Source organism: Passer domesticus, chromosome 1 (assembly GCF_036417665.1).
Source record: "Passer domesticus isolate bPasDom1 chromosome 1, bPasDom1.hap1, whole genome shotgun sequence".
In the NCBI taxonomy this organism is placed as follows: domain Eukaryota; kingdom Metazoa; phylum Chordata; class Aves; order Passeriformes; family Passeridae; genus Passer; species Passer domesticus.
In genome coordinates this window covers 38,565,700-38,583,648 of record NC_087474.1, presented here as the reverse complement: position 1 = coordinate 38,583,648, position 17,949 = coordinate 38,565,700, and the positions used below count along the sequence as shown (strand labels likewise).

The window sequence follows — 17,949 nt, the reverse complement described above, 5'->3', positions numbered from 1 at the left end:
TGTGGTGTGAAAATGTTGGGAAGAATGTAATAATTATATTGTATTTGTTTTGTAAGTGAAGATACAGATCACTTGCTTTTAATTTCCTTTTTCCAGGTTCATCCTTTATTTAGCAGGAACTATAAAAATTCATTTGAAAAAGTAATATATTCAAGACTAATAAAGTTCAAGTGCAAAATATTTTTAGAGGCAGCTTAGGTACAACTATTAAGCTGTCAAATAAAACCATCTAGTCTAAGTTATACCGGAAAAGGGTCAAAGTTTATGGCTAATTTCTCAGATTGAAACTGTTTCTAGGAGCAACACTTCCATGCCAAATGCTGCTAGGTAATTCCAAGAACGCTCAAATGTATGAGTAACAACAGTGAATCTCAGTAATATCAATGTTAGCAAGAGGCTCACCTCTCACCAATCTCCAATTTTCACTACCACAAACTTTCCACCTCTGCAGCCAGGCTACCTCTGCATCAACTGACCACAAGAAGATCAGTATCTGTAATTAAAAACAAATATGGTTGGGGTTTTTTTCCTAGATGGGAATACTGAAGTGCACTTCCCCCCGATAGCTGATCCTTCAAAATTCATTATTTTTCTGTCAGCTGTGGTATTTAGTCACTACAATGTCACCCTGTCAGTGCCCTTTACCTGCAAGTGGATGGTCCAAAATGCAGAAACAAGGTGGGAAGGGCTGAGACCAAATGCTTTTAAAGTCACATTAACTCCTCATACACACATCACATCTACATTTACAAAAATGTCAATTCTACTTCAATACTGATATTTAATAAATTCAACAGTCAAACTCCGAGCCTTACATACTTTTAGAAGAAAGGCAACAATATACCTTAAAAAAAATAATTTGAGGAAACTTTGGATGCATAGGAAATGGAAGAGGCTACTTGGAGCAGCCAAGTGAATGGGAAAACACATGAGGTCATAGAATCAGCCCTCAGCCCACCAATGCTTTACATTAATGAAGAACTGCTCTGCAAGCTTGATAATATTTTAGTCTCCCTTTGCAAATGCCCAAGCATTTACTTGCTTGTAAAGCAAGCTCCACTCCATAGCTTCAAGAATCAGAATTTAAAATTAGCAGTCTTAGCTCACTGATTAAGTATTGCTGCAATGAAACAAGACACACTAACTCCAGTCAACAAGACTCCTTTTGGGACCCCACAGAACCTGCTCTGCAAGCCCACAGCAAGGGGAAAATAGAGGACCTGTGCAACCTCACTCACCTTATGTTTTTCTAATGATTTCCCAGTTAATTCAAATGCCCATAAGCTTTTTAAATCCACTTACTTATCATCAAAGCATTGCCTGCCAAGTCATGCATGCCACAGTGAAAAAAACCACTAAGATGACAGTGCATGGAGCTGACACTGCATAGAGATTGTTTGTCTCAGGGAAGTTCTTTGGAGAACAGATAGGGTCTGTAGAAGTATGTCGATGGTGATACAGTCACGGAAGGCCCAGATTGGAACAGTACTTTTATACAAACCAATCCTGAAAGTAATGTAAAACATATTTTATTGCATCTGACCTGTCGTCAGATTTCACCTCAAGAAAGATCCCTAGCATGACAGCTTTTTACATGGTAAAAATAAATACACATCCATGAGCTGAAATCAGTGACAAAGGTATAATAGCAAATATCCCTTATGGCAAGCTTGTGAGAAAGGGCTGTTCTGAAAACAAAGCCTGAATACAAGAGGGTACATCAATTATTGCTGCACAAACCAGACTGAAAAAACAGCACACAGCTGATATATCCATAGTTGTTCATCAGCATAACAATGGGAAGGGCTGAGATGGCATTAGACAACACAACAGCATGCATTTCAATTTTTAAGATTCATGCAATTTTTTTTTTCTTTTTTGCCTACAACCAAGGCAAGTTGCAATGTTACTGACACTGAATGGTTGACTGTTGCTTTTCAATGTGTTAAAAAAATCTACTACAATTAAGTAATTGGTTGGCCTCTGTCCATTTCATTCCACACTGCTGCCTTGCCTCACATTTGTTTAAAGAATAGAGAAAAAATTGTTGAAAGTGTGGCAGATAGTGAGAAAAAAAAGCTAACTGTTAAGCTTGACTTGTTCAAATTAGGTGGTATTTGTACAGATGGAGCACCTGCCATGACTGGCAAGAAGAACAGTCCTGTCGCTTTGCAAGAAACATTTTTGGATCGAAAGTTATTGAAATACCATTTGTATCCATCAGGATTGTTTCCTGAGCCAAAGATTTAGGTTTCTTGCATGTCTAAATCCTGTCAAGTCCTACTCTAGCAAAATAAGTATTTATAGAATCACAGAATCATTTAGGTTAGAATAGATCTTTGAGTCCAACTGTTAACTTGGCACTGCCAAGTCCACCACTAAACCATGTCCCTAAGTGCCTTATCTATACATCTTCCAAACACCTACAAGGATGGTGACTCAAACACCTGTTCCAATGCTTGATAACCCTTTCAGTCAAGAAATTATTCCTAACACCCACTACGCATCAGAGATGCCAATATGTATACCAAGTAATTGATGAAAGTGATGAGCAGAATACAGATTAAATGTTTTCTGTCAAAGGGCAAAATGTGTGGAAGACTCTGGAAAATGACCAATACATTTTCTTAACAAAAATTATTAACCTTTCAATGACAACAGTCTTGCTTATAACCAAGAAGGGATCACAAATCCGGTGTGTAGGGACATGACATGTCAGCTCTGCAGCCTCAAAACATACAGGAAAAGAAAGGATTACCTGGATTGCATGCCGTCATCCATGTGCTGCTTTTCAGTTGAAGCTGAGATGTTCTTACTCTATTTGAACTTTGGCTTTGGTTATATGCAGTGTGTTAGAAGTAACAACTAAAGATCTAAGAAATACTGTGATCTGAAGTTTGAGGAGTTATTTCACTCGTAAGTTAGAAGAGCCTAGAAACCAAATGTCCCCACTTGTATCTCATTTTATAACATGATATAGACCATTCCTTTGCAAAAGGTTTCAGTTTGAAATCTCTCAGCTTTGAAAAAGAGGAGATGTCCTTGCAGCAGCAGAGTAAAAACTGGCACTCCCACCTGAAGAACAGGAGCAGGAACACCCAGAGAACGACAAAGCTGAAAATGAGTACTTAGAAGCAGATCTCCTCTGATACAAGCCTTCCCTTTTAGTGCTTGTGCAAACTGGGACTGACACACATTCATAAACAGTAATACTCTATTACAAACTTTGTTAAAAATAGACTGTTTAAAAGTCACCAATTCTCATCTCAATGACTTGGTGTCAACAAAGCTGCAAACAAGGGCAAAAAGGACGTTTAGAAACACTATTACACTATTTGAAGGTTGCAATGGCAGAATTAGCCTGTTAACTTCATTTTAGGAGAAAAGAACTAAGGGTCACTCTTTTGACATTTATAACAAGAATTACATTTAATAAAATGTAAGAATTCAAGATAAATTTTAAAGACCATCTGCAGTACATCTAGGGAAAAAAACCCAACAAAACCAAACCCAGTTCTAGCAAGATTTACAATAAAGACTGACCCCTGGATTTACCATCTTCCAGCCTTGCAAACAGTCAGCCTCCTGCTGTTGAGGACCTTTCCTCTTCTGCAACTCCTACTGATTCCACAATTTTTGCTCCTGGCAAATGCCATTTTTTTCCATAGATAGAGGTAATTATAACAGAACATCAACATTTCCGAATAAATCTTCAGCATGAACAAAAGCATTACAGAAGTATTTTCAGAAGTGTATAAGAAAATTAGGTTTTTTCTTTTTATTTTCTTTTTTTTTTAATGAAAGAGTGTGTACAAAACAATATACAAAAACTGCTATGTGAAGAACTAAAAATAAAAATAATTTAAATGGAAGTCTAAAGAGATTGTGCCTATTTTCATTTCAAAACACAAACTAGAAACAGGTTAAAAAGTCAACAATTAAAACACCAATGGCGTACATTTATTTTGGTTTTAATGCTAATAAGATGAAGTTTCATCACTAAGATCTATAACCACCATTGCTTACTTAACCATATATGACCTAACAAGCAATTTCATACAAAATTTTTGTTGCAGCTCCTTTTTTAAAGAGGAAGAAGCATTTGTCTGTGCTTTTAAAGGTGAGGGAGTACTAGCAGGAACTCAACATTGTTGACCAGTGCTTTTCCTTTTCCTTTAATTACCATGCCTTTACAATGGCAAGCACCATGGATTTATTTTCACATCCAAAGGCTTCACCCTTTTGCTGCAAATTACTCACAAGCACAGAAAAATGTATACTGTGTAAGCATTACAAGAATATTTTGCATTAAGAAATTCCGCCAAAACAATACACATTTGTAATCTACATGAGGTAAACAGCCTTCACATGCTTTTCCTGTGTATCACTAACTCCCAATGCAAACATTTGTAATGAAATGCTGAATACTTATGATCTTTATGTACAATGTATCTTTAGTGATTACAGTTGCAGAAGTGTGTCACTCCAAAAAATACTCTGTTTAAAACCAATGCTATTGTTTGGTGGAGGAAGCAACTTGGACAGAAGTAAATGACAGCACTAGCAACATCCACAAAGCCTCTTAAGAGAGCCTGACACCTAAGACACACCGTCTGTAAAAGCACATGCCCTATTAACTGAGATTGTGCATCCAGAGGATGAAGTGGGAACATGAAGTGACCCCCCAGGAGGACACTGTGTGCCAAACTTCCATAATTTGAGTAAACATGGGCTGTTATGCAAGCACCACAATACAGAGGCAATGTTTTTCAACTGAATACTCCATAGAAATCTTAAGTCCATCCCCTGACCTTTTGGTCGCTTTCTGTCCACCTTCTACTTTCTTTATGCATTGTTTCTCTTTCCTAACCTTTTAAAATTCTGTTCATCTCTCCTTTTACTGTCACTTGAGAACTGGACTTCTCATTTATTGTTCCTTAAATAATTAAATAGTGTCCATTTGCTTTCCTGCTTCCAGGCCAGAGTAACATCCCATTTATGTATTGTCACTCACTTCCATCCTTTTCATTTTTTCTTATTAGCATATCTTTATAGTACTATTTGGCAAGCAGAGGTTAACTTTTTTCTTCTTCACAAAGGATAAGTTAGCAGCTTTATAAAACTTCTATTAATGAAGTGCCAAATTAATTTAAAACACACACAGAAGCTAGATGAAAAGCAGAGGTAAACCTTAATCAAGCACACCAAGATCTGTAGTGGTAATTTTCATCTCTGTTTAAGTAAAAAGTCCAATTATCCAGATCAATGTATCTCTGAAAAGGCTTTTTACCAGTCCCATTTCCTCAAGAGGCATTTTTTATCTCCTTTCTGTCAGTGAAGCTGAGATACAAAAAGCCAAATTCAATTCCTCAGCAAGGCTTCTAGTCCCACTGAAATCAACCAACACATCTTTTCTGAAGGCCCATGGCAGGGCCATGACAAATCCATGGCACAGCACAGAGCCAGAGGGCTATGGCACAGCCCAGATCACCTCAACTTCAAGAGTCAAATTACTCAGATCAGCCACTACTTTCTCCCTCTTGTCATCTACTTCTCCTCTGTTTTGCGGGCATCAGGCCTTCTTCATATGTTTCCATTTGTCTACCTCTCTTCTTTCCATCACTACAAAAGTTCATACCCTCCTGAGAAGGAAACACCATTTAAATTCACTAATCGTTACTTTTTCCTTGCTGATGGAAAACAGAACTCAGGAGCAGGGATGATCCTTATCAAAAGGACTTCCCCACGTCCATTGCAGAAGTCAGTCAGAAATACGCCTGTTTTTTAAAAAGATCTGCTTGGTGAAGGAACTCAGTGGAGCATTTAAATATCCAGAGGGAGGAATAAAAGGTATTTTGTTGTTTGGTAACAGTAAGCGTTGTGTTTGCATTTCCAAGTTCAAACTAAGCGTGTGAAGCAAAGCCAGCCCTGGATACAGGTGCTGATGGGGATAAGCAGTGCAGGTCATCAGTGGCAATACCGACACAGGCACCAGTCACCCACAGAAACCCCCATGAAGCAGGATCATGCATCTTTAAGCACTGTGAACTAATGACATCCTCCTCCATAGTTAGTTCCACAGCCACTGTTTATCTGATGCTCTGATGAAGCAGTGAGTAAAACCAATACCACATCACACTCCTTTTCCCCCTAGGATGCACCCACAAGTCTACTGTACATCCAGACTAACAAACCACGCCAGAATGACGGAAGCACAGAAACTACTTATGAAAAGAGCTGGACTGAAACTAGAAGCAGAGATTAAATTCACCAAAACATCTCTAAATTTGATGCTACTTCACCCACAGCACATTGGATTTAAGAGCAGAAGATATACCTTGTTCATCCATGTATTCACAGGCTGTAATCCCTTTAAAAATACTTATTGAAGGTGCTGAGAAATTCCTAAATCCTTTTTGCTTGTGCTTTCAGTAGACATACTGGCATTTGATTCATACCAGTACTGAAGTGCCCTATCAAAACTGCACTTTCTGGAGGTTGCTTTCAGTAAATAAAATATCAACTTAAAAATGCTTGGCCAAACAAGCCAAGGTAAATGCTACATATGCTATGAACTCAGGTAATTTATTCTTGGCTGAAAATAACATAATTTTGAAACAAGGTTCTGTTTAACATTATTATAAGTTTCTAAATTGCTTCACAAGAGTCTTCTCTAAGCTTATGAACAAAGCTTACTGAATGAGGCAAAATTAGGGGCATTATTTTGCTAGCCACAGAACACTAATTTAATTTGCATTCTCTAATGAGTGCTGATCCAAGGACCAGGCATGCAGATGACAACAAGGACAGTAGTTACATGCAAATCCTGTAAGTCATTACAAATGCAGTATTCCACTCTGAGAGGAAGTACTTTCCTTAGTTCATCTTCTGATTAACTGAAGTGGCAACAAGAAATATTTCTACCCGTATTCCTTCTTGTTTAAATCATCCACTTCATTAAAAAGTTTAAAATCTTCCTGCCAGTGAGCCATGTATCCCTTGTGCTACTCACATAAATATTCCTAGTGAAGTGACAGGAAATATCCTTAAAAACAAGACTCAGAAGCACCTTATTATTTAACTGAGCATCTAAAGGTGCTTTTGAAATGAAGCAATACATTTTCTCTGGCTTTAGACACTTGAGTTAGCACTTCTGAATACAGCTGAATTTTATAAATTCCAATTCTCTTGCTGGGAGGATATTTCTTGAACTGACATATCATGCACTTGCTCTGTTACTCTAGTTACTCTAATGCTGTTTCAGTGTGAGCAGGAAGAATTTCCTACCTCCCAAAAGATTTGAAATACAGATCCATAAAGCACATGGAAAAGACAAATCACACCTGTACCCTTAAGCCTTGTTATTCCATTTATATACAGCAAAGCTCTCATGGACTTTATTAGCTCAGGACTGGATCCAGAGCACAGACTTATATGCCTATTAAATGATACTTCTCTTTCAATTAATCTCACATTTGAGGCAAAACATATTGATTCTTGATAGTTGCAAGTACAATCCTCATTCACTCAGGCCCTGATCTCCAAGAGACTCAGCAGCTTTCAGCCTGCCCTAAGGCAACTGGAAACTGCAATCACACAGGAGCTCATTTTGGCTGGACTGAAGTCAGCGCAAATTTTACAGCAAACCTCAGGGGATGGCAAGATCAGGGTTCAGTGACCCAGCCAGCAAGAGCTGAATAAATGCAAGAGATCCAGACTTAACCTCACATTCTTCTCTTGCCAAAGTCCAAACCATCTCATTAGCACCAATGGGCACAGCCCTACACGGTGCTGCGTGCTGGAACTCTCTGACCATGGGCCTGATCCTGCTATCTTGAGCCATCAGAATATCACCTGTAGAAGTAATCCCACAGAAATCCAGGCAACCTGCACAAGTAAGGGCTGCAACAATCAGTTATAATTAATTCTGAGCAATTCTACTATCTAGAAACTAAACTAGAAAATTAGACACTGAACATAGCAAAGGTATTGCAAATTTAGTTAATTCTACAGCTTCGTCTCTTTCCCTTTAAGCCAAACTAGAAGTTTATACTTTTAAATTAAATTACTAAGAATAATATCAATAGGTAAGCCATCTGAACACTGTGGTGCTCTATATCAAAGCGCTCAAGCTACCGCTGTCAGTAGGGCGTGACGCACACCTTCCAGTTTAAACCTACAAATTATTAGACAGGTTACCATAAGAAGAATTTTTTGACAGGTCTTTTCAACATTCAGAAAAGGCTACCCCAGTCAGAGTTTTCAGCTTGCGGAAGGGTTGTTTTCCTTTCCTTACCAAACCTGTAACACTATCTCATGGCTATTATAGTTTAATTAATTCCAATAGTCTCAAAAGCTTTAGCTTATTCTGTCATTTTCATATCTATGTAAATAACCCTAGAATTACTTCTTTGAGGAGAGCACTAAATGTTGTTTGCCTGGTTCTTATTCTGATTCTTTAGGTGGTTGGTCCATTTATGCTTTTCAAGTTGTTCGGCTGTTTTCGTTCTGTAATTACACCATGTCTGCTGTCTAGGGACAATCAGAAAGATGGGACGATAACCTGCAGCCTCAATCACTTTTACATTTTTTAACTGATACTCTAAAATCGCCTAATTTTTGAAGGCAGAAGCAAAGACGGAAATAAGAATTCTCGCTGGCACATCTGAGGCATTTTCCAAATTTTTGGCGAGGGAAATTCTGGACATGTAGCTTGCCAGAAAGGCGAGAGAAGAGCCCGCGGTTCCCACAGACACACAGTACCCCGTACCCGCTTGCTGCCAGAGATCACCACATTTCCGTGCGAGGTCGGGACCGTGCTCCGCTCGCATCGCCGGGTGGCACGGAGCCCCGGCGGCCGCGGGACCCCTGAACCCCCGTTCCTTTCCCGGGCCGGGGACACCCCGCACCCCGTCACAGCCCCCCGGGACAGCTCCAGCGGCACCCGCTACGGTTCCGCCCGGTGCCTCCGCAGCTCACCTGGGCGCAGCAGGCACCGCCGCTACCATTTGTTGCTCGCCTTCGGAGGGAGATGCCCTCTTCCCCCCTCCCCCCGCATCGCGGCCACCGCCGCCCGAACCGTAGCAACTGGTCCTGATAGGTCTCAAAAGTGGAAAAATCCTACGGCAACACACACACGGCGTCTTCCCTCCCGTCCCCGCCTCCGCCGCCCCCTTTCCCCGGCAGCCCCGCTCGGCGCCCCGGCCGCCGCCCGCACGCTGAGCAGCGCGACCGACCTGGGGCAGCCCGGAGCACACGGCCGGGCAGGGACAGCGCCCGGGCGCCCCGGGAACGCACACCGGTGGGAGGGGCGCTTTATCTTCCACCCCTTTTCCTGATGTTGCTCCGGTACGGGATCGGGGGCCGCGGGTCTCTAAACCCAAACGAGAGGGTGTCAGCCCCCTTCCCAGAGCCTCCGCCTCTGGATTCCCTCCCCATCTCCCGCTGCCTCGGCGGAATCCCGACCCCGTCAGCCCCCAGGACTCACGGACAGCGGAGGTTCGCCAGCACGGGCTGGGGGAGGGGGCACCGCCGGTGGCCCTCGCCGATCGCTGCCGGGCAAGGTGGCACGGCACGGCACGGCGGCAGCCCCTCGGAGGCAGCAGCGCTGATCGCCTTCCCCCCGCTCCCTCCCCGTCGAGTTTCCTCCCGGCGCTGCCGCCCCCCACCCAGCGCAACCGCGGGGCGCCGCAACTCACATCGCGGCGCCTTCCCGCAAAACTTCTCGGCGTGTGGCCCCGGCGGCTCCGCTCCGCTCCGCTCGGCGCAACAGGCAGCGCTGCTCACCTGGCGCGGGGCCGCCGCGCCATGGGAGCGCCGGGCGGAGCCTGCGGGCGGCGCGGCGGGGCCGGGAGCAGCCTCCGCCCGCCCGCCCGCCCGCCCTGCTGCCGCCGCCGGGCGCCCGCCGGGAGGCTGTGCCTGCCGCGCCGCCCGCCCCTGCCCTGCGCTGCGGCTGCAGGCACGGAGGCAGGCGGGCAGGGAGGGAGGAGAGAGCGGGGCGGGGAGGGAGAGGAGGAGGAGACCTCCCTCTGGCTCCCACCGCGCAGCGGGGAGGTGCTGCCCGCGAGGGGTGATGCTGCCCGTCCGCCGCCCGGGGCTGAGTGTGGCTCCAGCTTCAGGGGCAGGGCCGGGGCCGCCCGCGCCGGGCCAGCGGGGAGAGATAGCCCGGCCTGTCGGGAGCACCGTGGGGTGCCTTCAGAGGGTGCTTCTGCTCCCCCCAGTGCCCACCAGCTTCCCCAGCAAAATACGAATAAGGTTATTTGTTTTGCTCATCTGAGTGAACAGCTGTCATTGCCAATGTATAATACTTGCTACGATGGGTGAACTTATGCTGTGCTCAGCCTCACCAACCTTTTGTGCTGATCCAGTTATTCACATCCTGCTTCGAGTTTACCACGGTTCCTGCGACTTTATTCTCCAAGAGGTGCTTCTGTGAAATGTGCTGTGTTGCAGCAGTTGCATGGCCTGTCATAACCCAGACTTTAGGAAACATCACCAACTGGTTGCCTCTCTCACTCGAACATACTTTCTCTGTTATGCACTTTTCTACTCTGTCTCTGCAAAGTAAACTTTCTATTCATTTTGTGCACCAAAGAATTTTGTTGCTTGTCTCTAGTTGAGAGCACCTGAGCAGATGGGTTTTAGAAAGATCCATCTTAACTCTTTTGCTTTAAGGTGAAAGCTGCCTAAGATGCTGCATGGAACAGAAAATGAATTGGCATTTATTTCCTCTGGGCTGTTTTTTTTTGCCTCTAACTATACAAAACTGTTCTATCTCCATATCGGCCATTGTCAAAAAAGAAACTTCTAGGTCAGAAGGACCAGTGCTATGGCCACAGAGAGATGGTCTTTTGAGGGAAGGGTGGGACAAAAGAAATGCATTGCCAAATGCCAATTTTCATCATTAAACCTCAGTCCAGTGAGATTTTATCCAAGTAAATATTTACGTCTCTGAGTAATCTATCTGAATCATATTAGCAAGACAGTGCAGGACCAGGCCTTTGTACTATAGCAAAACCCGCTGTTTTTTTCTCCTAGGAATATTTGCAAATTGGTTCATGAACACTTATATGTATGCCTATCATTTTAAATTCTTATTAGTACAAGATAAAATAACAAATACAAAAAGCAACTTGATAAAAAGGATTAGTTCCTTGCACAACTCTCGCACTGACTCAACCCAGCTTTGAAGACACAATGAGTTAAAAAATAAAAATCTAGTACATGAGCATGCATTTCTTTTTGTAGTGTGTTTGTGTCACAAAGCTGATGAAACTGACTGAAGCCATGACTGCATTAGCAGCCCTGTATTATTTGCAATGGGAAACAATTTTCAGGCTTTGTGAGTTTTATTCCTTTAGCTGAAACCAACTCAGATTCATTTTAAGGAAGTAAAAAAATATTACTCATTGTTGATAACCCAAACCCAAAATCTAATGTGCAGCATCCCTTTCTTCAAATACAGCCTGTGTTCATATTTTTACTGTTTGGTATATAGATATATGGCAGCTGGATGTAGTACCCAGCACTTGGTTGCAATATACTGCATTACCAGCATTGCAAACTTCCTTGTAGTGATTTGCTGTTGTTAAATATTTTTAATGAAAAAAAAAAAGCATTAACAGATTTGCTTTTCATTTGGCTCGACACACTGCTCCCACCCCCCACCAAAAAAAAAAAAAAGCAGTCATTTCCCTTTAAAATTGAACCTCTAGTGGTACTTTGTGGAATGAACTGTTTGTATTGTTAAATATCACAACAATATAAGAGAAGACAGATCTTAGCACACATAACTTACTGCATTGGCCATGATGTCATTCATCCTAATGATTTAATGTAATTGCCAACAAAAACAGAACTTCACGAAAAGATAGAAATACTCTTTTGTCGAAATTGCACCTAATAAAAAGGTTTTTGACCAGCTGCACATGTGTAGCTGGTTTGCAGGTTTTTATTCAAAGACTCACTCCTGAGGGCAGCTAAGCATCTACAACTTCAGTTGAAAAGTGGCTGTTTAGTATATCTCCGAAAAGCAGAATAGAGTAATTTTTCTGGGGAAAATTACTATAAAGGGATGCACAGCTACTTGCTGTTAAAAATGTCACAGATTTTTAAGGACTGAAATACTGCTGATGTCATGGTGGTTGTGTGCAGAAGAAAGACTATATTATCATTCTAGGTGAAAAAATCTTTGCTCCTTGAACAAACCCAGCAGCAGATTTGCTGACTGTCTTACAGGCATCGCCTGTCCATTTTACATCACTAGAAGTGAAAGGATTAGTCCTCTCTTAGGAAGGAGTGTAAGTTTAAAGGATAAGGAGAAGGTAATTTGGCTGCCCTCAGATAAGAAAGAAAATGTTAATATTTGCTGACTTCTACATGTAGTTAGGAAAATCAGGGAGCATTAAATAACAGGGGATACCAGATGGTTCTTCAGTTTCCCTCATAAAATAATTTTGATGAGTGTTTGTAAATATTTAAAGGCCTGGTAGTACTGATCTTTACACAAATTATTTTTTTTCTAATGCAAAAAACCCTACAAAATTCAGCAAGACTGTTTGTGAGTAAGGATTATTCATATAAACAAGACTTTACAGGATCAGATCCTTAAAAATGTATAAATATTAACAAAATATTTCAATGGCTAAATTAAAGAATCATCTGGTACCATCTATTCCCTTTATTTTCTGAGACATTAATAGCTTTTTAAAAAATCACCAAAGAATACTGCTTCTTCCAGTGCTGAGATAAATTGAGTGACCTTCTCTTTATCCCTTGACTAATATTCCTTTCATTACAGGATCAATTCTTTTCATAGCCAACAGTAGCATGAAATTAATATTCTAGATGTAGGTACATTAAAGAGCTAAATCTCACAGCATTTTTAGCTCTAGTAGCACATGCTTAGGAGTTTAGAGGGAGTATTCTGTTCATGTTCCAGAGTGTGATTTTTTTTTTTTGTAGAAAGCATAGCAAAGACATGTCAGGGGCACATTCTCCCTGGGATTACTCCATACTCCAAGGGAGGACATGGGCAGGGCCCAGAGCAGTAGTCTGAGTTGAGCCAGGAGAACAGCAAAAAGCATGAAATTTTGCAACCTGGAAATACTAAAAGCAGCACAAACCACGATGTTTACACTATAGCTGCCTTTCTAAATTGTATGCCTGTTTCTGCTTTCTCTCTAGGCTTGATGGTACCAGCAGCCCTCATTCTCCTCTCAGCCCATGGGTACTGCTGCTGCCTGTATAGGTGATGAGCTTTTGCCCTGAGAAGATTAGTAATGAATCCAAGTCCTCTTTACAGAGGGCCAGTACAAATCCGTTGTGTCTCAATCTTTTCAAGCTCTGTGCTGGCAATGTGCAGACCATTTAAGCACAGCTACTCTCACAAGGTTTTGAGGACTGGGCATTAAACACTCCCTTCAAGAAGCACCAGTAGTTTCTGTTGTTCCTGTATTTGGCAGATTCCATCGTTTGAAAGCTTTTGTTGTTCTTTTACTTAGTCCCTTTATAGGAAAGAGATGAAGTGACTTTTAGGAGAGAGCTTCTGTTTTAAATAACAGAAGACCCTTAGACAGTAATTCATTAACTCTGAGAGAGAAACAGTGGTTGTAAATAAGCTCAACTAGTTCAGCTCATACTCCACCTAGCTCTGATTTAGAGAACAATATAAGTAGGGAAGTATATTTTTCTGCTATGTGCCTGACATCCATTAGTTGAAACTGATGCTTCGGTCTTCTCTCAAAATAGCATGTGTTTCTGGGATACTTAAATATGAGAAAAAGAATAAATCTATTTAATCCTGGTCAAAACAGGTTAGTGGCAGTTAGTTGTCAACACATACACTTGTGGAATGTTTGGTTATTTTGAAGATTTATATAAAAGATTACAGGTCTGCAGGAGAAAAGCAGCTGTATTGATAGGAGGTGCTTGGATTTCTGCAAGGTAGTTAATACCACATGACATTTTGATTTCAAGTCTTGCATTACATGGACTTAACAGGTCACCTATTGCGAGGATTAAGAAGTGTCTCACTGACAAATTTCAAAATGTAGCCCTTTAATGGGGAGATTTCAATGTGAGGAGCTTTCCAAGCAGAATCAGAAACAGTCTTTGCCTGATATTGTTTTCTTTTGTTTTCAGCACTTCGGGCCATGAGATAGAATCTTTGCTTTAAAGGCTTGCATATAGCACAATAAATAAAGAAGATATATTACTTCTGCAGTAATTTGATTTGGCTAAATGATCACTGTCCAACAGGCAGCCCACTAAATTCATTTCACTACAGTCCAAAAGCTTGTAGGAATGGACACTGTCTCAGAGAGCAGAGACTCAGGGAATGATAAAAAGTGATTATCCTAATCACCCTTTACATGAGGCCTCAGTACACTGGTGAGGAAAGGATTCAGCACAGTCCTTGCATGTGTCCAAGATATCAAGCATAGTTCTAGTGCCTGCGCTTTAAAGAAGATGAGAAAATGTTGGAGAAAATCCAAATATTTTGTATGTCAAGTACAAGTCTTGAGATAGGAGGCTTAAAGAGCTGGACATATTCTACTTAAGAAAAGAGAGAGGACACAGGGAATAGATAACAACAGTGTGCTTTTCCCTCTTGCTGACAAAAGCACAACTAAATCCAGTGACTGGAAGTTTCAGGTTATACATAATCAACCTTGAAATCAGATGCAATTTCCTAGCAGTAAAGGTAATTAAACTCTGTAACAGCTTATGAAGGGAGGTGGTGCACTCACCATTGCTTGATCTTGTCCTAAAAAAGGCTGTCTTTCTTAAATACAGCTTTACTTCAGCTTCTGGGAGAACTTCTAATGGACAGAGCAGGCTCAGGGAGGCACGGAGGGTCACATCAGGCTAGGTCCCCTGGTGATCCCTCTGGCCCCGTCCATTAGGACAATGCATCTGTGCAGCTTCTTCCATTATGGCTGGAACAAGATGGCTCGAATTGCACCCTGCCCACTCAGACATTTTCAGGCTGGCATTAAGGTAATAAGTATAATCAAATCCCATACTTGAGAGCTCCAGTTGGCTGCCTACAGCACAGAGGAAGAACCTCTTCTCCACTCCTCTGAGAGATATTTGGTCTCATATATTCTGCAGAAGAACTTTTTGCCTTCCCTTGAACCATGTATTATTTATCTTGCTGTAGCCAGGAAGAGATTACCACAAAGCAGAAAATTATTTTAGACATCTGATGCTTGGGTTTGAATTAAGCCCAGTCCAGAAGCAGTAGAAATTTTAATAGCTCAGATTGGCAAGCATGGTAGATATTTTGCATGGATTTTTTTCTGTAGTTGTCTGGGCATGCTTAATCAGTTCTCAAGTATCATAGCATGCTATGATACAGGTACTGTTTTAGGCACTGTTTTAGTTCAATTTCTCAAGGACTGAGTAGTTCTCTCAGCCTTGGCATGCATGTACAACATTTAATAGGCACCTATATGCAAGACAGGTTAGACAGTCTGATGATCTCTCTTGGCCTTAAATTGTAAGGAAATATAAAATTTGTACATAACAACAGCCTCTAATTTCCAGGGCTCTCAGACCATGGCTATATCATGAACCACAAGCACCAAATAGTCTCCAGTGCCACTGGTCAGAGATAGAAGAACTCACTGACAATTCAAAAACCAAGCAATTCCCACCAAAATTTAAAAATACTCAAGCACAAAATATTGCCAATTGCTTGCAGGTATTTGCCTTGCAAGCATCAGAAGTTATCCGAGGTATCTGCCTGTAGTAGAAGAGACCTGTCCTCACAGCCTCTGCCATCAGTAGTCCCATCCTGCCTAGGCTGATGGACGCAACTGCAGGACAGAGTGGCAGCCTGGTTGTGGAAAAGCCCTATTGAAAGCAGGTTTCTGCAGACTTCCAGTCTTAAACTATCAGGTGTTCCATCTTCATGGCATGAGGGTGATCAGCATCCCTGCATGAAAACTTGGATATTTAACACCTTCTCCGGGAAAACATTTATAAACACACCATGGTGTTTTGGTGTGGTTGGAAGGTGTGAGTGGCTGCATCCAGGAAAACAATTACTGAATAAACATAAATTAGCTGTTTCTCTGTGTAGACTGACATAATTAGTGAAAACTCGTTTCTAACATCTCACCCAAAGAGTCATAAAAAGGAATGAGAGTGGTGAAACAAGGTAGAAACACATCTCCATAACTTACTGCCTCTGAATAACATACCTGAAAAATGTGTTGTATGTATCACTAGTAGGTGCAATGATCAGTGCGACACTGCAAATTATTTATAAACAAAAAATGGTTTAATAGATCCTAAAGATGTTTGCACCTGGAAGCCTACAAAATCACAGTAGCTATAGCTTCATATAATGCTTGTCATTAGAGAAAGTGAATATTTTTGTTGCTGAAGGGTAGGAGAAAAGGACACATTATAGCCTTAGCTCATCAATATATTCTTCTCAGTTTAGATTTATCACAGGTTTCTCTTAAACTACAGTTTTATTTAAGAAATGGGCTTGTGTCATTGAGTGTATGTACTGACTGCAAATGATGTTTTCCAAGCAGCTCCTCTGTTGCATAATTTTTGCTGTCATTTTTAGTAGCTAGATGGAAAAGATGTTTCTATAAAGAATCACTGTTTATGATGGGACATATAAGAAACAACCAGCACTATCCCAGAAGCAGATTGCAGGGTGTCTGGGCAGAAAATGAGAAACTTTGGTGGATTTATTGTCTTTCTTAAACAGAAAAGAAAAAAAAAAAACAAAAAAAAAAAACCAGCTTTAAAATGTAGTTCAGCAACAACTGACAATAGCATAACAGCTATGCATTTCAGCCATCTGAGATGTGGACATCTGAGACACTGTTCAGAGGATATTGAAAATATTTCTTTATGTACAGTATCATGAGGACTTACAGAACTTGATTGCTCTGGTAGAATCCACATGGTACCTAGGATGTTCTGTCTTGAGTCTTTCAGAATAATTGGCTTGACTGACTGGTTTTAGGTTGAATTTTTAGAATTATGTCTGTTATTGTTATGTACAAAACTCTTAGCCAAATTTGCTGGGATATTGTGAATATTTACAGAAAATGCATATTTTCCACATATTTATGTGGTATTTTTACATTAATGGAAGTATGGTGCGCCACAAAGAAGCTGCCAACCTAAGATACTAAGATGCAGGTATTTACACATCTGCTGAATATAGTGTACCAAGAGTAGTAAGAGTACTGATATTGACTTCAATTGAGCCTTTTAAAGGTTTTAAAGTAAACTATATGCCTAAGTCTTGTGTTGAATGACACTTGTAACAATACCTACAGAAACACTGGGAGAACAAAATATGTAGGTTAAATGATACCTCATGCTTAGGCACCTAGATAAAATAGGAAAGTATATGCAATTTACTTTCAAGGTAGATCTTGCTCACAAGATGAAACATGCTCCATAAAAGCAGTTATTACTATGAGATCGCTATTGTTTTTCTGCAGCCAGTTTGTTGAAAAAAAGTGCTTTTATCTTCCTTGAAATTGTCTCACGAGAAAATTATGTTTTGGTGTACTAACAGGTGTGTTCTGAAATAGACAAATATATTATGGTGTAATAACAGATATTACAGGGGAAATGACATGATCTGTAGTAAAAAAAAAAAAATATATATATATGTGTGTGTGTGTGTGTGTGTGTGTGTGTGTGTGTGTACGTGTGTGTGCGTGTGTCCGTGTGTGTGCGTGTGTCCTATGTGTGAAGATTTCCTTCTCTTCTCAGATATTAGCCATCCCTTGTTATTACTCTTCTCTGGTGCTGAACACTAGGGAGGACTGAGATTGAAACCCTAAGATGTGCATTTCTCCACAGTAATAAATCAAACAGAAAAGAAGCTGGTGGAGATTTAACACAGTTTGTGATCCTTATTTTCACCTTTCAACAGTCTCCTATTTGGAGAATTTCACAGAAAGT

At 41.1% G+C, this 17,949-nt stretch overlaps 1 protein-coding gene across 7 annotated transcripts in view; it reads right to left on the bottom strand.

Annotated features, from left to right (window-relative positions):
* The window catches only part of LRRC3B (leucine rich repeat containing 3B), an 89,577-nt gene that overhangs the window by 34,554 nt on the left and 37,074 nt on the right, over positions 1 to 17,949 (bottom strand). Inside the window, exon 1 of one of the 7 annotated variants that reach the window (XM_064415022.1) lies at positions 9,699 to 9,940. The exons of 1 other annotated variant lie outside the window; for it this stretch is intronic. The gene's annotated coding sequence lies outside the window, so the exon portion shown is untranslated. Of the gene's footprint in view, positions 1 to 8,979; positions 9,122 to 9,236; positions 9,364 to 9,487; positions 9,637 to 9,698; positions 9,941 to 17,949 lie in introns of those variants that run through there. 5 more of the 7 variants (XM_064414963.1, XM_064414992.1, XM_064414971.1 and 2 more) reach the window with 5 other exon arrangements.